General features: G+C 44.8%; 1 protein-coding gene across 4 annotated transcripts in view; it reads right to left on the bottom strand.

The window, feature by feature from the left end:
* Positions 1–22,277, bottom strand: part of ADAMTS20 (ADAM metallopeptidase with thrombospondin type 1 motif 20) — a 192,368-nt gene that overhangs the window by 166,812 nt on the left and 3,279 nt on the right. The window contains exon 1 of one of the 4 annotated variants that reach the window (XM_075930246.2): positions 1,737–1,866. The exons of the other annotated variants lie outside the window; for them this stretch is intronic. The gene's annotated coding sequence lies outside the window, so the exon portion shown is untranslated. Of the gene's footprint in view, positions 1–1,736; positions 1,867–22,277 lie in introns of those variants that run through there. 4 annotated transcript variants of the gene reach the window in all.

Genomic DNA, 22,277 nt, shown 5'->3' on the forward strand with positions numbered 1-22,277 from the left:
CTGCAGGCTGCCATCTGGGCGGTTCATCGGGGGGACTGTAAGGATCCAGGAGGCCCTGAGGGAGAGCGTCCACCCTGAGGAGCCCTCAGAGCCTCCTCAGTCCTCCGCACTGGGGGCTCGTGCCCCATTCCTCCCTCACGTCCTTCCACTTATCCCTCCCTAATCCCCCTTCCTGATGTCAAATAAAAGACACGTATGTTCAAAAATAGAAACTGGGTTTATTGAACAAAACTGGGGAGACTGGGGAAATGAGGTAGGAGAGGGGAAGATAGAGGGTGGGAGAGGGAAGGGGAAAACCTGGGAGGAGGGAGCTGGAAGGGGGAAACAAGGGGAAGAAGGGGGAGGGGAAGCTCAGGGCCCTGGGTTGGGGGTTTCACTGGACCAACCTGACTTTCATGCAAACCTGCTCCTGGGTCGCATGTGGCCTTTGTTGGTCAGGCTGGCAGCTATCCTGCCACAGACGGCCACGTTCCTCCGTCTAGTGTGGAGATCATGGATGTTGGGGGCATCTCCCCCAAACCTGAATAAGGTCCATGATCTCCACCCTGGACCAGGAAGGCGCTCGCTTTTTCCAGCCCCTGGCAGGCTCCTGGGAGCTGGCAGACTGCTCCTGAGGAGTGGAGGAGGGCTGGCTGCCAGTGGCTTGCTGGCTCATGTTTTGGGGCCACTGGGTCAGGGGCCCTGGTGGCCATTGCTGGCTCTGGGCTGGCAGGCTTGGAGCTGTCACAGGCACTGTGGCCAAAGTCTACCCCTTTAAGGGCTCCGGGGCTAGGGGAGAGGAGAGGAAGTTTTCCTGGTTGTACCCAGAGTGGACAGCAGGGCTCCCTGGGTAGGGCTGGAGGCCCCCTATTTTGAAATAAGTGTCTGCACAGCACTTAATCGAAATAGCTATTTCAAATTTGGCTTTATTCCTCATAGAATGAGGTTTACCAAATTCGAATTAAGTGCTCCACTATTTCGAATTGATTTCAAAATAGCGGTTTGCCTGTATAGACGCTATTAAAGTTAATTCGAAATAACGGCTGTTATTTTGAATTAACTTTGCAGTGTAGACATACCCTTACAGAAAAAAACAATAAGCAAATGGTCTGGTAGCACTTTATAGGCTAACAAAACATGTAGATGGTATCATGAGCTTTTGTGGGCACAGCCCACTTTTTCAGAACAAGTGGGCTGTGCCCACGAAAGCTCATGATACCATCTACATGTTTTGTTAGTCTATAAAGTGCTACCAGACCATTTGCTTGCTGCTTTTTTTAAGACACAACTGTATGGGGGGGTCCCTTTAAGCACAAGGCTCAGCCTCAAGAAGCAGCTCAGCACTATTTCAATGGGCTTTTGTAGTGTAGATATGCTATTTTAAAATAAGCTATTTTGGAGGTTCTATTCCAAATAAGCTTATTTTGAAATAAGCATGCAGTGCAGACCTATCCTTAGTGCCCAGCCACTCGCTTCTTCCTATCCCTATTCTAAGGGTTCCTGCAAGCTCCCACAGCAGGCTATTGCAGCCTGGTGAGTTTTTCCCCAGAGTGAATCTATTAACTTAGATGTGAAAAAGCCTTCTAGCTTGCCAGACCTATTAGCATAACATTCAACCTGTGGAAGAGTTATTAAGTGGCAATGAAGCCATTTAACAGTTATGTGCCAACCTGGAGGTATATACTGTCAGTTTCTGAATTTACTCAGAAAAGCAGTTATTAATTACTATACATATATTCTACTACACAACACAGTACCTTGGTTTAAAATATGCTTTAAATATTCCATTAGGGGTTGCTGAAGATTATGAAATCACAGCTCTAAAAAAATCCTTGCATAGATTTTTAGGTTCACAATCTGAGTATTCATCTTTAGCTGTTGTCTTGAAAAAAGAAACAGAAACGCCATCTGAAATATTAAAAACTGCTCTTAACTCCAGGAGAACATAGGACTATGGACTATTACAATTATGCTCAGGGCTCACCGAACCGCGGCGAGCCCCGCTCGCCAGCCGCGCTGTCTGGCAATCTGCGCATGTGCAGACTGTTCTGCACATGCGCAGATCACCCGAACTCGGCTCTTCCGGGTTACAATCTACTCGCCCCGGGCGAGTAGATTGTATAATTTGTCAAGCCCTGATTATGCTATAATTGAAATGTGGAGGGGCAGCACACCAGGAATCAGAATAATGAATATTTTTATTACCAAATGTTAATTATATAAATGACCAATTTCTCTAAATATAGTTATACAAAATTAATATAGTTCATATCTTAGTGACCAATGTGATTACTGTATATCTCTTTGATACATTTAAGTTTGATGCATGAAATAATTCATTTTCTACATTCTTAAGACATTTCAATGACCCAAATAAGATAATGGAAAGACTCCTGGATGTTATTGACTATTTTTCTAACAGATATTTTCTCCATTTAACAGGGCTTTTGTATTTCCCATTAAGTCTGGAAAAGGAAATGTCTGTGACATACAGCATGAACTGAAATTACCTCTAAACTTTGCTGTGAAAGAAATCTGCAGTATAAACATATTTTGAAATTACTACAGCTAACATTCAACAACATAGCAAATAAATTGAAAAACATATTTTGGTACATGTTGTGACAATCATTATAATGTGCCAGAGCTATCAGTCTAAGGAGAAATGAAGACAAGGCTTAAGAAAGTGATATGTATTATGGATTGTGGGGGCCGAAGCTGCTCCAGCCCTGTGAGGGGCCTGCCGCAGACAGGCTGCTCAGGCCAGGGTGAAGCAGCCCCTGTCTGCAGCAGGCCTGGGTGCACCGCAAGCAGGGGCTGCTCTGACTGGGTTACTGGAGCAGCCTCTCCACATGGGGTGCCCTGGCCCGCCACAGGCAGGGGCTATTCCAGCATACCAGCTAGAGCAGCCTCTGTCCACGGCAAGCAGAGAGCCTCATCTCCCTTTAATTGGTTAACTGGTTAAATAATATGTTTAACCAGTTAGCCAATTAAACGCAATATTACATCCCTAATATGTATGTTAGTTATAGGAATTTGGAAAAGACAGCAATTGTAACTAAGGATGTTAAGGACTAGTCAAGTCAACTATTCACTTCCTCACCACCCTTGCTGCCTCTATCTGAGGGAAGCAAAGGGGGTACTTCAAAGCGGCAGCGCCACACAAAGCCCAGGGTACGGACTCCATGCAGCGCTGCTGCTTTAAAACACCAGTTTCAAAGGGGCAGTGCCACACAGAGCCTGAGATCAACTGTGAGGCGCTGCCCCTTTGAAACACCCCTATGGAGTTTCAAAGGGCAATGCTGCGTGGAGCCCAGGGTCAGCTGGGGATTCCCTAGTTGACCATGGGGCTCTGTGTGCCATTTCCGCAGAACCCAGAGTCAGCTGGGGTGTCCCCAGCTGGTCCCGGGCTCCATGCAGCACTGCCGCTTTGAAATGCCGCGTAGAGTCCAAGATCAGCTGAGGAGTCCTCAGTTGACCTCAGCTCTGCGAGGCATTTCAAAGCTGGCACGCTGAATGCAGCCTGGGGCCAACGGGAAGTCCCGCAGACTCTGGGCTCCAAGCAGGCACTTTCAAAGCAGAAGCGCCCACATGGAGCCCAGAGTGAGCAGGACTTCCTGCTGGCCCAGGCTGCATGCGAAGTTCCAAACTTGAAATGCACAAGAGCCCCCGCTAGGGCTCTTGTACTTTAAAGGAAGAATGCGGAAGTGCCTATCGACTGGTCACGTAGTCGATGGAAATTCCATCGACTACTCGACTAGTAAATTACTCAATATTTAACATCCTTAATCGTAACCCCTATTTCATATGAAGAAGGAAACACTACTACCTCTCTCTATGTCATGCCAAAAGAATTACTCAAGAAACAAGAGGGATATGAGGAGAAGATCACCTCTATGAGCCCAGGAGGAGCCCCAAAGTGAGAATTTCACTGTTATGGTAATTCACATAATAGAACCTATACAGTGTCCAGGTTAAACAAAACCTCAGTATCATGCATGAGAATCACAAAAGAGCAAAGACAAGAATAAAAACACTCTTCTAGTTTAACAGATAGAACCTGGATTTTCCATTTAACGCCCAAGCAGATACCAGAATATCCAAACAACAACGAAAGAAATATATTGAGTGCTGTTAACATAATAAAGTCAAAATCCCAGCTTTAGAGGACAGAAAAACAGATGTATGCATAATGTCAAGCTAATGGGTGGAAAGTTAATCTCTCAAAAGCAGGTCTATACTTTGCTCTACTTCTAGTAACTTTGTCAAGCTTTCTTAGATGATGTCACCATTATGAGCCAGAGGTGTGATTCCCAGCTTGCATATTCATACCTGGCCTAGTTTGATGAAAGCTAACACAAGTATAAATAGTGTAGCTGTGGTAGCATTGGCTGCAGAATCAGAGTCACAGTTTAGCCATGCCAAGTACATACCTGTAAGGTTCAGGTGGGTTTGTACTCTGCATGGCTAAACTGTGCTGCTGCTGCTGACCACACAACACAGCTACACTAACATTTCTATTTGCCTTGCTCACATTAGCTTGGTGAGAACTATATATATATATATGAGCTTGGAATCAAAATCCTACCAGTGTAGAGATAGCCTACAGTGTGCTAACACTGTGTTTAACCATTTTAGGGTTCATCTAGACTACACGGAACAGTCAAAAGAGGATACGCAAATTCTGCAGGAGTGACCCCCTTGGGGTCAGGCTAGAGTAGCCCCCACCACAGGCACGGGTTGCTCCTACCCAGCTGCTCCCGGCTCCATGTCAGGGTAACCATTTAACTGGTTATCCATTAACATCCCTAATATAGACTCCTTAGGGACACCACTAGTTACCTCTCTCCATTCTGAAAACTGACCATTTATTCCTACCCTTTGCTTTCTATCTTTGAACCAGTCACCAATCCATGAGACATTATTTCCCTTTATAAAAACCATGTTGACTCTTCCCAACAAATCATGTTAATACATGTGTCTGACAATTCTATTCTTTATTACAGTTTCAACCAATTTGCCCATATGGAGAGTAGTGTCATAGTCAGATTGGTGGGAAGTCTCAAGTGGGGTTCTGCAGGCATCTGTTCTGGGTCCGGTGTTGTTTAACATCTTTATTAATGACACAGATGTAAGTATAGAGAGCATACCGATCAAGTTTGCAGATGATACAAAGCTGAGGAGGTTACCGATACTTTGGAGGATAGAGATAAAATTCAGAGGGATCTTAATACATTGGGAGAACTGGGTTATACACAACAACACGAAATTCAACAAAGAGAAATGTTAGGTGCTATGCATAGGGGAAAAAAAACCCTAATGCGCAAATGCCCAAGGGAAGAAACTGGCTTGTGATAGTACCACTCCATTTGGCATTGGTTAGGCCTCAGCTCGAATACTGAGTCCAATTTTATTCACTAATGTATAGACAGGATGTTTATTAGGGATGTTAAAATCATTTAATACAGTAACCATGTAACCACTAAAAATCTTAGCAGTTACATTGTTACATGCGCTGTGGGTTCTGCAGCATAAAGCAGAGCCTGCAGCAAAGCCTCCTTGGGAGTTGGCTGAGTTTAACTGATATTTACTGGTTAATGGGTAATCAGTTAAACTCTGACATCCTTAATGTTTATTCACTAATGCACAGATGGGTGTTGAGAAACAGAACACTATCCAGAGGCAAGTGACAAAGATGATCAATGAAGTGGAAAGAAAGTCAGATGAGCAAAGGCTGAAGGAACAGGAGATGTTTAGTTTGGAGAAAAAGAGGATTATAGGGGGATATGATAGCAGTCTTTAGATATTTGAAAGGCTGCCATAAAAAAGATGGAAAAACGTTGTTCTCTTTTGCCACAGAAAACATGACAAGAGGCAATGCGTTGAACCTACAGTATAGCAGATTTAGATTAAATCTCAAGAAAAATTTCCTAACTGTAAGAACAGTAGAATAATGGAACAGACTGCCTTCAGAGGTTGTGGAAGTTTCTTCACTGGTGATTTTCAAACGGAGGCTGAACATACATCTGTTTTGGATGGTTTAGACCCGTGGTCACCAACCAGTAGATCGCGATCTACCGGTAGATCTCGGAGGCTCTAAGAGTAGCTCTTGAGCCCTCTCTGAACTGCGCACCTGCGCAGTACATTTACATTAGATTTCCTCATTTGAGGAGCAGCTACTCACCGAGCAACAGCACAGGTGAGTAGTTGTGAGGAATGTTGGGAATTTTTTTTTAAAGTAGCAGTATAAGGATTGGGGATAGCAAGTGATGGAGAGGAGGAGAATAGAGAGGGCGGGGCTTCAAGGAAGGGGCGAGGTGGTAGATCTTGGCTTGGTCTGTCATTTAAAAAGTGATCTTGGGTGTAAAAAGGTTGGAGACCACTGGTTTAGTCACAACAAATCTAGCATGTTGGAGAGTATTAGATTGGATGAACCTAACAGTCCCTTCAAACAATATCTTTAGTGTGAGATCCGAGGTACAAAATGACCTGAGGTAATTGACTGGTTCCTTGGGACTGGAAGCAACCTGAATATTTGTGGCCTTTGGTACACATAACCATTTATCAATAAGTACAGCTTGCCTGGGTGGCAAGATAGAGTGGAGTGCCCAAGGCATCTATCTGTTACTCTATGGAAAGACTGTTATTGTGCTTCAGAAATTCACATTTGTTACTGGGTTGGTGGAATCTAACTGTAGAACGTACAATCATTTTGGGGCATCTGGCCTCTTTTTAACAGTCTGTCCTGAGCGTGCCACTCATGGAGATGAACAATTCTCAAAGGAATGATAATAAGCATTAAAAAATATTTTAGATTTCAGTGGAATACTGAACATACTTCTTTTAAAAAAGCAAATAACTTTCCGTTCATTTTCCAAAACTGGCAACTTAGTCAAAATGCTTGAAGAATCATATCAGACAAATGACATGCTCAATAATCCATAAAAACTTCATATCCTGACATGAAAAATTTTACTGCAAAGTTTACAATAGATTAAATATTAAATTGCAATGCATTACCAGACAGATTCTTGTCAGAGACAAATATTACAAGAGATATGATATAATTGTAGATATTAGACTAGCCCAGAGAAAAATACATCTTTCTCCAAGCACAGTAAATGAAAAACATTTGGGGAATACCAATGAAGCCCAAGTCACTCAGCAGTTGCATACAGACAAGTTGCCAAATACATATTGAGTGCAAGTGCAAGCATTTTCCAAAAAATTAAGATGGAATTTGATTGACTCTTATTTTGCAGATAAATGCTAAATCATGTAACCAGAAATCTGTATGGGTACGTCAAGATAGCAGTGTTATTTCAGAATAACATAGTCCACATCTACACTACAAGCAGTTATTTGACATAATGTCAAAATAATGTTGAGCTAGAGGACTTCTTACTCTGACTCCTGTAACCCTCATTTTATGAGGAGTAAGGGACGTCAGAGGAAGAGTGCTCTTTCTCAGACTTCCTGCTGTGTAGACAGCACCAAAACCCATAGCTTATTCCAGCTTTAGCCCTGCTGTGTAGACATATCCGTTATGAAAGACTTCAAGATAGCTCTCATAAGAAGATCAGATAAATAGAAATAGATTATAAAATAAAAGTTATTTTCTCTAACACATACCTCTGAGATTCTTAGACTCACAAACTTCAAGGTCAGAAGGGACCATCATAACCATCTTGCCCAGGAGTGAGGAATCTCTGGTGCAGAGAATGCACATGGTTCATTAGGGTTAGCTGCTGGTAGGCCACCAATGGTTTGTTTACCTGAGTGTCCACAGACACAGATCCCTGCAGCTTCCAATGATCGTGTTTCACTGTTCCTGTGCAATGGGAGCCGCAGGAAGCGGCACAGCCAGGAATGGTGAACTGCAGCTACGGGGGACTGTGGGGCTCCAGGTCTGCAGACACTAAGGTAAACAAACCATCTGACAGTCCACCAACAGCTAACACTGAGGAATCATGTGTAGCCCATGGGTCAAAAGTTCCCCATCCCGATCTAGCCTGACCTCCTGCACATTGCAGGCCACAGACCCTCACCTACCTGCTAGAGTAGAGTACCTTTTACAGAAAATCCACATCAGAAAAACCTATTCCTTGGATCAAAGACGCTCTGGATGAGTTAGACAGTTGTCTATATTAGATTTAAAAAAAAATACATTTAGAGTACTCTATATGAATGAACAATTGTGTCTATTATATTGGGTCTATTTGAGTGTTTTAGAATTCCATAATGCTTAATTAACATGCTTGTACCCTTCAAGAGGGATGGGAGGGGGGGAATGAACTTTACAGAAGTTACAATCTTGCATTTAAATACACATTTGAACACCAAATGAGCAAGTGTAGCAGCAGAGGCTACAGAAACATGAAATTAATCTTAAAGTTTCCAAAATAAAAAGCTGAAAAAGAATTCAGAAAAGAGCTACGTGAACTACAGGAGCTCTGGAAGACCCACCTTGGACTTAAGCTTATTTAGTCACAACCCAGCACCCCCTGCCCTGAGCCCTCACTACCCCCATCCCGCACTGGGAGGGGTTTATGATAGGATAGTACCAAAAATGTAAGTTACTTTTACCCCTGGTTTAGTCCTATGAACCTTAAAAGATTTGGGATCTGCCTATGTGACAGCCAGCACCTCTCTTGCGTGAAAATGCCAGTTGAGATCACCTGCAGCACTCAGGCTAAAATCCCTTTGGTTTGTAAGAACATGGCACTGCAGATAGATAATTTTCTGTGAAGGACACTCAGATACAGAATTCACTCAGCACACACACACACACACACACCTTGTGGTTTGAAATAATAATAGCTGCCAGAACTTGCTGATCTTTGAGGCATGGATAAAAGCCTGTCTATCTGCACATGTGTTCTGGGAGAGCAAAGGCGTGTGGAATTTGGGGAAAAATGAAGTGGGGATGTTTTTGTTTTCTGCTGACTGACAATGAGGTTTGCTGATGTTCTGCACTTATTTGTGTTATGAACTGTTTACATAATGATTTGTCAGTGCACTCAGAGCCTGATATACATGCCCAAATCTAAATAAATACAGGTATCCTGTAAGTGTCATAATACAATATAACATACATGTGGAAATCCCTCTGTTTACTTTCACTGGGATCACATACAGAGGTAAAAGCTCAACATTAAATAGACAACGTTGTGGTTGCATAAAAGTGGTGAATAGACAAATAGGCAGTAGAATTCACAGGAACTCTGCAGAGAATATGTCCATATTTGTCCTAAAGAGTTTGGAACTTGACATTTCCCTCAGCCAGAAGAGAGAGAGTTCTCTAGAGCAGTTTGCAACTATGGTGTCTGCTTAGCATAAGAAGCCTACAACTTGCTTTTCTAAAATGTTAGCTTATATCCATGTGGGTGAAACAAGAATCAGATGCAACCTGCTATTATCAAGTACAATTGCTTACTAAGAATTCATTGTACTAAGAGTTTACGGATATTTTGGTAAAAGATAGGGATATTTTGATTAGGAAAATACCTAATGTGGACAGAAGTCCTCTTCAGAAGAATCAGGTTCAGCTAAGTCCATATTTGTGAAGCACTGCGGGGCACAAGAAGTGTAAGAACTGGAGTAAGAGAAGCCTAGCTTCTCTGAATTGAGTCATTTGAAGCACAACCTATGTTATTTAAGAAGAGACAGGACAGAACTAGCATGTCTGAGGGTGGCTTTAACAATAAATCTTCTTGTTAGTGACAGAGAAGAGATATGTCACTGGTATTCTGGGCATCAAAGGCTTCAACTATTGAAGACAAGTCTGGGGGAAAAGAGGGAAAAGTCACGCTTCCAAGGGCATGCCTCATTTTAGGATCCCAGATTATTATGAGTTTTTTATTTTTAAACTATTGATGGTTGGTCCCCCTTGGTTGCAGTTGAGGCACATGCATTTGAACACTCAGAAATTACTATCTGATGATTTAGAGTTTTGGCATGAGAAGCAGAGAAAACCTGTTAAACATGCTCACATGATACAGCCATAAGGAGCATTTAATACTTTCCCTTACTTTTCTATTTAACACATTTAAAATGTCCCCTTAGGTAGAATGCTTGACTAGACTTAGGAAAAATCAAGGAAAGATCATAAAGCAAAACTGAGAGCTTAAATATTTGTGCTGTTCATTCTATGAGAAGTTAAGTTAGATGGAGGAGACTAGAGACATCTTTGTTGTCAAAATTCTCTTTCCATTACAAATGCCTCTTTCAAGTGTGACATATGCAAAACCCATTTAGTTGGAGGATGGCCTTGTCTACAAGAATGGACAGTAAAGGAAAGTTAACAGGAAGCACGCCAGAGTATGTGAGAAGCAGTGTCTGTGAGAAGAAATTATGATGAAGAAAGAAAGAGAGAGAACAAAACAAAAAACCAAGGAAATCAGGGAGAAAGCAGAGGAAGAAAAATCCCCTGAAAAATCTAAGCCCTGGTCTACATAAGTGAGTTATTTCGAAATAACCCCCCTTAGGTCAAATTTATAAGCAGAGCATATAACACTACCAAACCCGTTATTTTGAAATAACAGGCTGGTTATTTCAACGTTTGTACTCCTGATTTCTTCAGGGAATAATGCTAATTTTGAAATAGTTATTTAGAAATAGCGTTAGTGCGGACATTCTGGTGCTGCTAATTTGAAATAATTGGCCTCTGCAGGCCTCTCACAACTGTCGTTCTGACAGCTCTGGCCACACCTGACATCTCCACTGCTCCCCTACAGCAGAGGCCTTGTTCCACATTGGAGACTTGTGAGAGCCATGTGCAACACAGCAGCCAGAGGGTGAACTATAACTGACCCCAACACTCCCTCAGAGCCTCCCAAGGCTGCCAGCACTCCTGCTGCTCTCTCAGCTGCCTTTGGTCAGGGATACAGAAGAGCTCCAGCTTGGACTGGTGCAGAAATCATGGACCTCATTGAGGTCTGGGAAGAGGAGACCAACCTCCAGGATCTCCACACCAGAAAGAGAAATGCAAAGGTCTACAGCTGGATCACCACCAGCCTGGCCGAGAAAGGCCAAACCCAGACATTGGACAGGGTCTGCATGAAAATCAAAGAGCTCCAGCAGGCCTACCACAAAGCCAGGGAGAAGAGCAAACACTCTGGTGCAGCACAGCATGCTTGCCAGTACTTTGCCCACCTGGATGCCATCCTGAGAAGAGGGCCAGTCATGTACCCCATTGTTGTCATGGACGCCCAGTGTCAGCCTTCAGGAGGGCAGGAAGCAGGGAGGCAGATGACAAGGAGGAAACCAGCCAGGACCTGCTCCTCAACCTGTAATCATTCCCCCACTCCCACGATGTCTCCCAGACTTCAGATGAACCCAGAGAAGACACTTCAGGTGAGTTCGGTAACTTTCCCTATGTACATACAGGGACAGACAACAGGCTGTGAGGAGCCGCATGCTCGTCTCCCACCAGTCCAAGCTCGTCTCCCACTGCCAGAAGTAGTGTTCCACAGTGTCCCGGGAATTGAAGAGCATGTGCGGCAGCAGGAGGATTTGAGTGAGCAGAGCCTGCAGTCCACACTGGGGTTCGTCCTATAGGTCCTAGTCCTCATCCTGCTGAAGCAACATGTGGGTAGTCTGGACATACTGTGCCATGAGGCGCAGCACGAGGTCTGTGAGCCTAGCACTGCTTTGCAGTAGTGCTGGCTCCATGCTTTGAGTGCTGTTGTATCTGCAAGGGCAAACAGATCACACTGCATCCCTTTAGAGTTCTGCGAGGGAGGAGGCAGTGGAGGAGTGACATGTGAGACGCAGCCATAGAGAGAAGGCTCTGTAAGCATATATCCCCTGTAAGCATATGTTGCAGCTTGCCTGACCAAGCATCCACAGGAAATATCGTCCCTCCTGGTTCCTTCCCCACAGTGCTTCCAGGGACTCTTAAGTCCGAGGGAGACTCCAATCTGTGTGGACGTGTTACTTTGGAATAATTCTTACTAATTTTGATGCTTCCTCATAGTTGGGACATGCTTTCGATCTTCTTAAATCAGAAGTTCTTATGTTGATTTTAGTTATTTTGAAATAATTTCCTAGTATAGACATGACCCAAGAGAAAAAATAAAACATATAACTCCCAAATCTCTCTCACTGCACTGAATGTCTGGAGAGTTTGAACTAGTTCCTATCTTTTTTGCTTACATATAACATAGCAACACTTAAGTTTTATGAAGATAGTAAATTATTGTCTCTCTACTAATTTGTGCTGGCAAGGGGGCAACAATACCAGTAGTACTGAAGTATTTCAGTGACATATTATGGAGATTTGGGGTTACAGCTTCATCTACTGGAATACAGGATTCCTAATGAACCTAGAGGTTACGTCTAGATTGGCATGATTTTCCGCAAATGCTTTTAACGGAAAAGTTTTCCGTTAAAAGCATTTGCGGAAAAGAGCGTCTAGATTGCTTTTCTGCAAAAGCACTTTTTGCGGAAAAGCGTCCGTGCCAATCTAGACGTGCTTTTGCGCAAAAAAGACCCAATTGCCATTTTCGCGATTGGGGCTTTTTTGCACAAAACAAATCTGAGTTGTCTACACTGGCCCTTTTGTGCAAAAGCTTTTGCGCAAAAGGACTTTTGCCCGAACGGGAGCAGCATAGTATTTCCACAAGAAGCACTGATTTCTTACATGAGATCGTCAGTGTTCTTGCGGAAATTCAAGTGGCAAGTGTAGACAGCTAGCAAGTTTTTCCGCAAAAGCACTTGCTTTTGCGGAAAAACTTGCCAGTCTAGACACAGCCAGAATGTTTAAGTGTATGTCAGCAGCAATTAAACTTTACTTTTTCAGAAAGTGATCGTTTTTCAGTTGTAAACAGTTCGTAAAATTTTCCTATCTTCTGTGATTCTTTGAATTAAAAAAGTAATATATATACAAATAACATTTCCTACACATAGTATGATTAGATGATTTTGTTCTGCATGCATTTTCACTTCAATTTTTTTTTTCCCCCTTTTTCCTCTTTTCCCCATCCAACATAATACTGATGCTCATGTAGATTATATGCTTAACCGAGGTTCTGCAAAATGATCTCTTCTTCAGAATTAGGAAATAACCATTTTCAACATACAGCCTCTTAGTTAAAATAAAATGTTACCAAAGGGAAAATTTAGTAGTCAATGGCAAAAACTGTAAAAGGGTTTTTTATGAAAAGCCAAATTATTCTAACCCGTGAGGACTGTTGTACTTTAACTACATTAAAGGGGTGGGGAAATGCCAGTGGACTATTTTCTGTATAATATAATTCCAGGTGAGTCTCTATTGGCATATGTTAGTACCAGTTTCTGGCAGCCATTCAATTTTTTAACCAAGTATAATTAAAAATAACACTTCAGTAAGACAAACTCCAGGATTGTTTACTTTTCTTGAAAAGAAACTACTGCACTCCTACTTAATAGCACATACAGTTGTTTTCAGAATATTTAGAAAAGTGATTCACTGACCCTTATTAAAACAAAACAAAGAGAACCTCTTGCATTGAGAAAGTTCTGAAGATCAATGCTTTAGGCCCAAATTCTCCTCACTCTCCCAAAATCAGAAATAGCCAGGCTTAATGCAGAGAAGAGGGGAGTTACAAAAGAGCTGAAAAAAATTACCTGCTTAAGCCACAGAAATGACAATTAAATTCCTCTGAAGGCCATTACACTCCTGTGACTGCTTTAGCTCCTACCAGTCTTGTTTCTCTGTGCAGTATAGGTGCCAAAAGCCAATGGATTCATGGAACAACAAAACCAGTGGCCTCCTGCTACACACTAAACTCTGCTGAACAGAAACTATGGGATCCTCTGTCAAACTGTGATCTGTACTACCTACACGGACTGCAGATGAAAAAAGGCTATACATATCCCTACGCTCACTTCCTTCCCACACACACAACCTCACAGTAAAAACATTCTAGACCCACTGTATCTGGAGTCCTTAGCAGCATTTGATAAAATATAGGCCAATCCATCCTTCCAGCTGTGGAAAACTAGAGTCCATCAACACCTTCCTGCGTCTCTCTCAAGAACAACATAATGTTCCTTAAGAGATTGGGCCTCATTGTCTACAGCAGGGGTGGGCAATAATTTTTGCCAAAAATTTGCTAAGTGGTCAACAGATGCACTCCTTCATGATATTAATGGAGGAGGAGCAGGATCTGGGATGGAGATTGAGTGAAGGACCTGGGACAGGTGATTGGGGTGCAGATGGAGATACAGAGTATAAGAGGGGGTATGGGTTCAAGAGAGGATTCTGACCTAGAGTAGCAGGTGCAGAGTATAAGAGGGCGTGTGGGTGCAGGAGCAGAGGTGCAGTGGGTTTGGATTGTAACCTGGGACGGGGTGAAGGGGGGCATTCACCTTAGGCATCTCCTGGCCAGCAGTAGAGCAGGACTCTTGGGCAGACTCCCTGCCAGTGTTCCCTGTAAGCTGTGCGCATGTGTGGCCACTCAGGAGGAAGTCCAATGATGCCCAGCTGATTAGCAGAGCACCGCCCACAGCTAGGTTTTGTGTTTCTACTGATGGTGCAAATCCGCACATGCCTCAGTGCATATGACAAAATGTATTCCACACACGAGTGAAAAAAATTAGAAGGAACATTGTTCCCGGTCTGCCACTCCCACACACACCGCTTAAAGTGACCAGCAGTGGGAGTCATGTGCATCTCTGTCATTGTGCATCCCTTGAAGGGGTAGGGTCCCTCTGCACACTGCCTGCACTGCAAGCACAGCCCAAGCCAATGGGAGCTGTGAGAGTGTGCTGGAGGCATCATCCAAAGACCCTTCCCCCAGGTGTGCATGGCATATAGAGACACACATGCCCCCTAAAGCCAGCTGCTTTGAGCGGCATGTGGGATGTGGCAGGCAGGAAGCCTGCCTGAGGTTTCCGCTGGGCCGTGGGACAATGACGGGCCATATTGTGCCCAGCCCTGATCCACAGCATTAAATAGATTAATTCTTCTTTAATTCTCACTTTTTCTTCATGTGGGCACGACCTTAAATTGAAGACTCATACCAATCACGATTATTAAATAACTGTAACAAATCATATTGAAATAGTCTGTTCAACAGTATTTCCTTATATTTCTCAATCAACTTGTGCAATTAAATGAATGTTTTGCCTCTTTTGTTTCTCCTGACTGGATAATGTTTGAGAGGACACTTGGTCCACATGCAGCCAGTGACATCCACAGGAGCCCTTGTTTCCCACTCTTGTAGGAAGCTAAAATTGACCAATGAAGTAAAAGTAAAAACAGAAACAAAGAAACAGAACTTACGAAAATAAAATTTGAAATGCTAGAAATCACTCAAAAGATGTTAACAGTCTTGCAAGTGATCAGAAGCCAGACTGGGAGCCAATTCAACCTCCTGCCTTTGACTGCATCCCCAATGTTCTTAATTATAGATTACCTCCCTGCAATTACTACAGACTCCTTAATAACCTCTTAGCAACCCCCTGCCATTTACATCCTTGAGCCTAGTGCAAGCTCTGCCATGTAACACATCAAAAGGGCATACAATTTGTCAACAACCTTTAAGCTATATTCCCTAGGTACTCTGCAGCCATAAGCCATACGTGCTCTTGGGAGGGGTTTCTTACACTGAAGTCAGAGAAAGCACCAGAAGCTTGAGAGGGTGCTGGAATCAGGGATGTAAACAAATAGAGGGCAGGAACTTAGGAGGCAGTAGTAAAGGCTTTGGATGAAGTCAGGGAAGTGGAGAAAGGTGCCTAAGGGTACGTCTACACAGCAACATTATTTCAAAATAACTTAGTCCACATCTACACAGAAGGCAGTTATTTTGAAATAATGTTGAAATACTGTCAAGCTGGTGGACTTCTTACTCCAACTCCCATAACCCTCATTGTACGAGGAGTAAGGGAAGTCGGAGGAAGAATGCTCAATTTCAAAATAAGTGCTGTGTAGATGCTCCCAATTTATAAATAAGCTATTTCAAAATAAGGTACGCAATTGACGTCGCTCAATTTACATACAGGCAGTCCCCGGGTTACGTACAAGATAGGGACTGTAGGTTTGTTCTTAAGTTGAATTTGTATGTAAGTCAGAACTGGCTTCCAGATTCAGCCGCTGCTGAAACTGACCAGCGGCTGACTACAGGAAGCTGGAGGCAGAATTGCTCTGCCCTGGGCTGCCTGGAATCAGCCGCTGATCAGTTTCAACAGCAGCTGAATCTGGATGCCTAGGACAGAGCAGCTGGGCGCTGCCGGGTAGATCCCCGCAGGGGCGGCGCTGCGGGGGACCAACCGGGCAGCACCCCAGCTGCTCTGCCCCAGGTGTCCCCACGTCAGCCGCTGCTGAAACTGATCAGCGGCTGATTCCAGGAAGCCCGGGGCAGAGCAACTCTGCCTCGGGCTTCCTGTAGTCAGCCGCTGATCAGTTTAAGCAGCGGCTGACTTGGGGACACCTGGGGAAGAGCAGCTGGGGTGCTGCCCGGTTGGTCCAGTAGCGCCGAGGAGCGGCGCTGCAGGACCAACCCAGCAGCCCCAGCTGCTCTACCCCAGGCGAGAAAAGCCTGGTCTGCTGGGGGGCGCACTAGCTGCGCCCCCCAGCAGAACAGGGAAACCCGGACGGCGGGACCGCGGAGATGCGCCGCGGTCCCGCCCGCATCCTCCCCAGCTTTGCTCCGTGTCTCCCTGGTCTCCTGGAGGGTCTCCAGGAAGACGAGGAGCAAAGCCGTGGAGGGGCTCGGGCAGCCCAGGCACGCCTGGGCTGCCCTGCAGCCTCAGCCCCTCCGCAGCTTTGCAAAGCCTCGGGGGAAGCCGGCAGCGGGACCGAGCCCCTCCGCGGCTTTGCTCCGCGTCTTCCTGGTCTGCAGACCAGGGAGACGCGGAGCAGTTTTTCTCGCCCCGGAGTACATGGGCGGCGGGACTGCGAGGTCCCGCAGTCCGTGTCCTCCGGGGCGAGAAAAGCCCCGTTCGTAACTGTGGATCCGACATAAGTCGGATCCGCGTAAGTCGGGGACTGCCTGTAGTTTATTTTGAGTTAAGCCCTGCTGTGTAGATGCACCCTAAATGATTAAATTAGTATTGAGTTACTGGTTTACCAGCTAAACTTCTGATCACTTACAAGTACATTGTATAAATCTTCAGAGCAATTTTAAAAATTTTTAGTTTTCCTCTAGCATTTTGAGTCCTTTTGTTATCCCTTAACTTTTACAGCATTGGTCCATATCAGCTCTCCTGAAAGATATGTATCTGGGAAACATAATTGTCATCATACATCTCAAAACAGCCTCTCGAACTTCACTCTCTTCTGATTTCTTGGGAATTGCAACAAGGGAAATCCTACTCTGCACGGGTACATCTACACTACAACGTTAATTTGAACTAACTTAGTTCGAATTACTTAATTCGAACTAAGCTAATTCGAACTAACGGATCCAGACTAAAAAACTAGTTCGAATTAGCGTTTTGCTAATTCGAACTAGCATGTCCACATTAAGTGGACCCTGAACCGGGGTTAAGGATGGCCGGAAGCAGTGCCGGCAGGGCATCAGAGGAGGACTTAGAGCATGGAGATGCTGTCTCAGGCTAGCCGAGGGCTGTGCTTAAAGGGACCCGACCCCCACCCCGGACAGACAGTTCTCAGGGATGCCCCGTTTGCAAAGCAGTCCTGGCTTGGATTGCCCGGAGTTCCCACACTGGGCACATCACAGCACTCGGCCATCAGCCCGGCTGCACTTGCTGCAGGCTGCCATCTGAGGAGAGGGGGCAATTGGGGGGCTGCAGGAGAGCTTCCACCCTCAGAAGCCCACAGAGCCAGCCCAGTCCTCCTCATCGGGGGCGCGTACCCCATTCCTCTCTCACCTCCTTCCACTTACCCTTCCCTAGCCCCTCTTCTTGATGTACAAAATAAAGGACAATTGTGTTCAAAAATGGAATCTGTCTTTATTGAACAAAACTGGGGGAGACTGGGAAAAGGAGGTGGGAGAGGCGAAGAGAGAGGCTGGGAGAGGGGAGGGCAACTACAATGATCAGGGGTTGGGAACAGGTCCCATATGAAGAGAGGCTAAAGAGACTGGGCTTAGAAAAGAGGAGACTGACGGGGGACAGGATAGAGGTCTCTAAAAGCAGGAGTGGGGTGGAGAGGTTGCATACAGAAAAGTTCTTCATTAGTTCCCATAAAGAAGAACTAGAGGACACCAAAGGAAAGGAATGGGTAGCAGGCTTCAAACTAGTAACAGAAAGTTCTTCTTCACAAAGCAAAGAGTCAACCTGTGGAACTCCTTGCTGCAGGAGGCTGTGAAGGCTAGAACTGGAACAGAGTTTAAAGGGAAGTGAGATCAAGTCATGGAGGTTGGGTCCATGGAGTGGTATTAGCCAGGGGGTAGGAGTGGTGTCCCTGCCCAAGGTTTGTGGAAGGCTGGAGAGGGATGGCACGAGACAAATGGCTTGGTCACTGTCTTCGGTCCATCTCCTCCAGTGTCCTAGGGTTGGCCGCTGTCGGCAGACAGGCTACTGGGCTAGATGGACCTTTGGTCTGACACAGTACAGCCATTGTAAGCTCAGGGCTCAGGGTCGGGGGTCTCAGTGGACCACCTTGATTTTCATGCACACCTGCTCCTGGGTGGCCAGGCTGGCAGCTCTCCTGCCCTAGACGGCCACTTTCCTGTGCCTAGTGCGGAGGTCGTGGACAAGTTCCACGATGTCCGCACTAGCCCAGGCGGGTGCCCGCCTCTTGCGGTCCCGGGCAACTCCCGGGAGCCGCCAGCCTGGTCCCGGGAAGAAGGGGAGGGCTGGGGGGCATCGGGTGGGTGGCTCGATCCGTGCCAGGTGCAGGGTCTGCTGGCTGGGTGCTGGCAGGCTTGCACCTGGCACTGGCACCGTAGCCAGCCTGTGCCCCTTAAGGGGTCCGGGGCCAGGAGAGGGGCAGACGAGTTTCCCTGGTGTTGGCCAGAGTGGCCACCAGGGAAACCTGGGGAGGGCTAGCCTCCCATTAGTTCGAATTAAGGGTCTACACAGCCCTTAATTCGAACTAGTAAATTCGAACTAGGCTTAATCCTCGTGGAATGAGGATTACCTAGTTCGAACTAAGCGCTCCGTTAGTTCGAATTAAATTCGAACTAACGGAGCGCTAGTGTAGCGCCTATGAAAGTTAGTTCGAACTATGTTAGTTCGAACTAACTTTGTAGTGTAGACATACCCTCCTTCACTGCCACATGCCAGGGCCAAGTCACTGGGAGTGTGACTGCACTGCACCATTATTTCAAGATAACTAGCGTTATTTCGAAATAACAATGCCAGCATCTACACAGCCATTCCATTATTTCAAAATAATTTTGAAATAATGAATGGCTTATTCCGAAATCTGTAAACCTCATTCTATGAGGAATAACTCCTCTTCTGCAATAGCTATTTCGAAATAAGGCATATGTAGATGCTCCGCTGCTGCTATTTCGAAATGTCCCCTCACCACGGTCATTCTAAGCCTCTAAGTCTAATTTTGAGACTTTCCTGCAGTGTAGACATGCTATTCAAAATAAACTATTTCGGAATAACTATTCCAGAATAGCTTATTTCGAAATAGGCGAGCAGTCTAGATATATCCTGGGTTTAATAAGGAGAAAATGGATCCTACTAAGAGAGGGGATTTGCCCATTACAATAAAGGGTTATAAAAAAACTAAAAGCTAGATTCTACTATCTGACTCACAATCAGTACTACTTTCTCCACGATTACTCCCATTTAAAACAATAAAAGCATGCATGACACAGACTGGCTGTTTAATATACAACACAAGCTAAAAAACCGAGAAAAATATTTTCACTCATTTCTGTCATTTTCAATACATTTACATATTACTTATAAATACAATAGATACAAAAATTTCAGATAACTGTGACTTTCAGATTAGTGATGTCTCTTCAAGTTGTCAAAAATACATTAAAAGGGATGGAGATTTCTAGATAAAATGCTGTAAATGGAGAAAGTTTAAAAAAATCTAAGACCTATTCCCTGTAGTTTATTACACTAATCCAATCTGATTTCAATAAAACGTTAAACAATGTGGTACACATCTCACATATATGGCTCGTTTTCTCTCTCACCCTCTTCCCGGGTGAGAATGGTGCGTGCAGTAAAGTATTTTGTTTTGGTAGGGTTTAGGGTTATTTTTTCTTATTTTATGATGTACATAGTATTTATTAGGGATGCTTCAAAAGCAAGACTGGATATGCACATTACTATAGCCTCTGGTCTGGACTATTTACCTTTTCAGCTCAAATAGTCAATGTCTTAGGGCTAGGCTGAGTCCGCTGGCTCAGGTTTGAGTATTCGGTAGCACATAGTTGCACTATCCACTTGGAATGAACTGTGCAAAGATACCCCTCTGAAGTAGAATTTCTTCCAGGGCTCCCCTTTTAACACTTTAGCAGAGGGGAATATGATATATGTTGGCCTTTTGTACATTACAGCATAATTTCCATATTCACATCTTTGCTCTATTTTCTGCATCTTCCTTGCTCAGTTACTTGTAGGGAAGAGTATAGAGCAGGGTTCTCTAACTTTTTTACTCTGGATCACTTTTTTGAACTTAAGTGCAACTTACAGTCTGCTGAGACTGAGGTGGGGTTTGGAGTACAGGTGGGGGTAATGCATGTAGTCAATAGCATTAACCTATAAGCTATTCCATTCCTAGTGCAGACTAGGCCAGTCATTTTCAAACATTTTCTCATGACCCAGTTGAAGAAAGTTGTTGATACCCGTGATCTGACATAATTAGATTAGAGTGTGGGCTTTAGAGTGAGGCTGATGAGGAGAACTTTGGATTGTAGAAGGAAGATAAGGTTTTGGGTGGGGGATCAGGGCTGCGGAAGGAGGGCCATACCATGTGAAGCTCCTGGTGACCAGGATCTGGTCAGTGGTGCTGTAGGGGTGCTGCCTCTTCTGGCACCACAGACCATGCTGTGCCCCAGAAGCAGCCAGCAGTAGGTCCCAGCTAATGGAAGTGCAGAGCTAGTGCTCAGAGCAGAGGCAATGCCCGGAGCTCTGTGCGCTCTCCTTCCCTCCTCCCTCCCCAGAAGCTGGGCCTACTGCCAGGAGAGACAAGTAGCCTGCCTCAGTACCCCAACTGGTCACCCAGTGACTCTGCATCAATGAGAGCCAGTGCCTGCCATTCCACGAGCCTGTACGGGGTTGTGACCTGTAGTTTGAAAATCACTGGACTAGACCACAGAATGCAAGTTGCTATGTTCATTAGACCTGCCATCCAAGCACAATATTGTAAAAATAAATTCATTTTAAAAATTGTGCAATTGTTACTTTGTTAATTTATTATTAGATTGTGTAAAGGCCTGATCCTGTGCAGACATGCAAAGAAGTAAAAGGAGTAAGGCCTATAAGCGTGGGCACTGGGGAAGAACTAGGGCTGCATACTCTACCAGTGGTCACCAGCTGGTCAATTGCAATTGACTGATGGGATTGTCAGTAAAGCACACTCCCTGATTGCCCTGGCCATATGCCATTCCCTGAAGTGGCCAGTGCTTCCCCATGTTCCTGTGGTGGGATGGCAGAGGTCTCAGTGCATTGCTTCCCATGTGTATCAGCTCCAGCCTACCCACATCACCCTCCACACTGCTACCTCTCTATCAGAGGCAGCAGCACAAGAGGCAGGGAAGGGAGGCAGATCCAGTGCTCTGATACAGAGGCAGCAAGGGGGGGTTGACAAGATTAACTGATAAGCCCAAGCTCATCGGTTAATCATATAGTCGACTATACATTGACATCCCTAGCCATGGTTGGGAGACAGAAGATGAGTTTTATTGTCTTTCTTTAGCTCGGTATATCACAGGGGAGGATCACATGGGGATTACCTGTTGTGATCCTTCTCTCTGCGGCATCTGGTATTGGCCACTGTGGGCAGACAGGATACTGGGCTAGATGGACCTTTGGTCTGACCCAGTGTGGCTGTTCTTATGTTTTTATGTTCTTATATAAATTGCCTAATCCTGTTCTTGTTGAAGCCAACAGGAGGGTTTTTCATTTATTTCAATAGAAGCATGAGCAGACTAATGTGAGTCAACACAGAAGATCTAGATGATTGTGGCACAAGGAACACTGGGAGTTTCTCTTCTCCACCTTCTCTTCCTATAGCATTTGTGGAAGTTAAGGCATAACTAATACAGGCACTTGCCTTTCCCTTGCTATCCCAGAACCCCACATCACTATTTCACACTTCTTGACTCTATACACATATAGGCTGTGTCTACACTGCACCCCTTTTCCGGAAAAGGGATGCAGATTAGACCAGTCGGAATTGCAAATCCGCAGGGGATTTAAAAATCCCCCCT

The sequence above is a fragment of the Pelodiscus sinensis genome, chromosome 1 (genome assembly GCF_052426305.1).
Source record: "Pelodiscus sinensis isolate ZL-2025 chromosome 1, ASM5242630v1, whole genome shotgun sequence".
Lineage (NCBI taxonomy): Eukaryota > Metazoa > Chordata > Testudines > Trionychidae > Pelodiscus > Pelodiscus sinensis.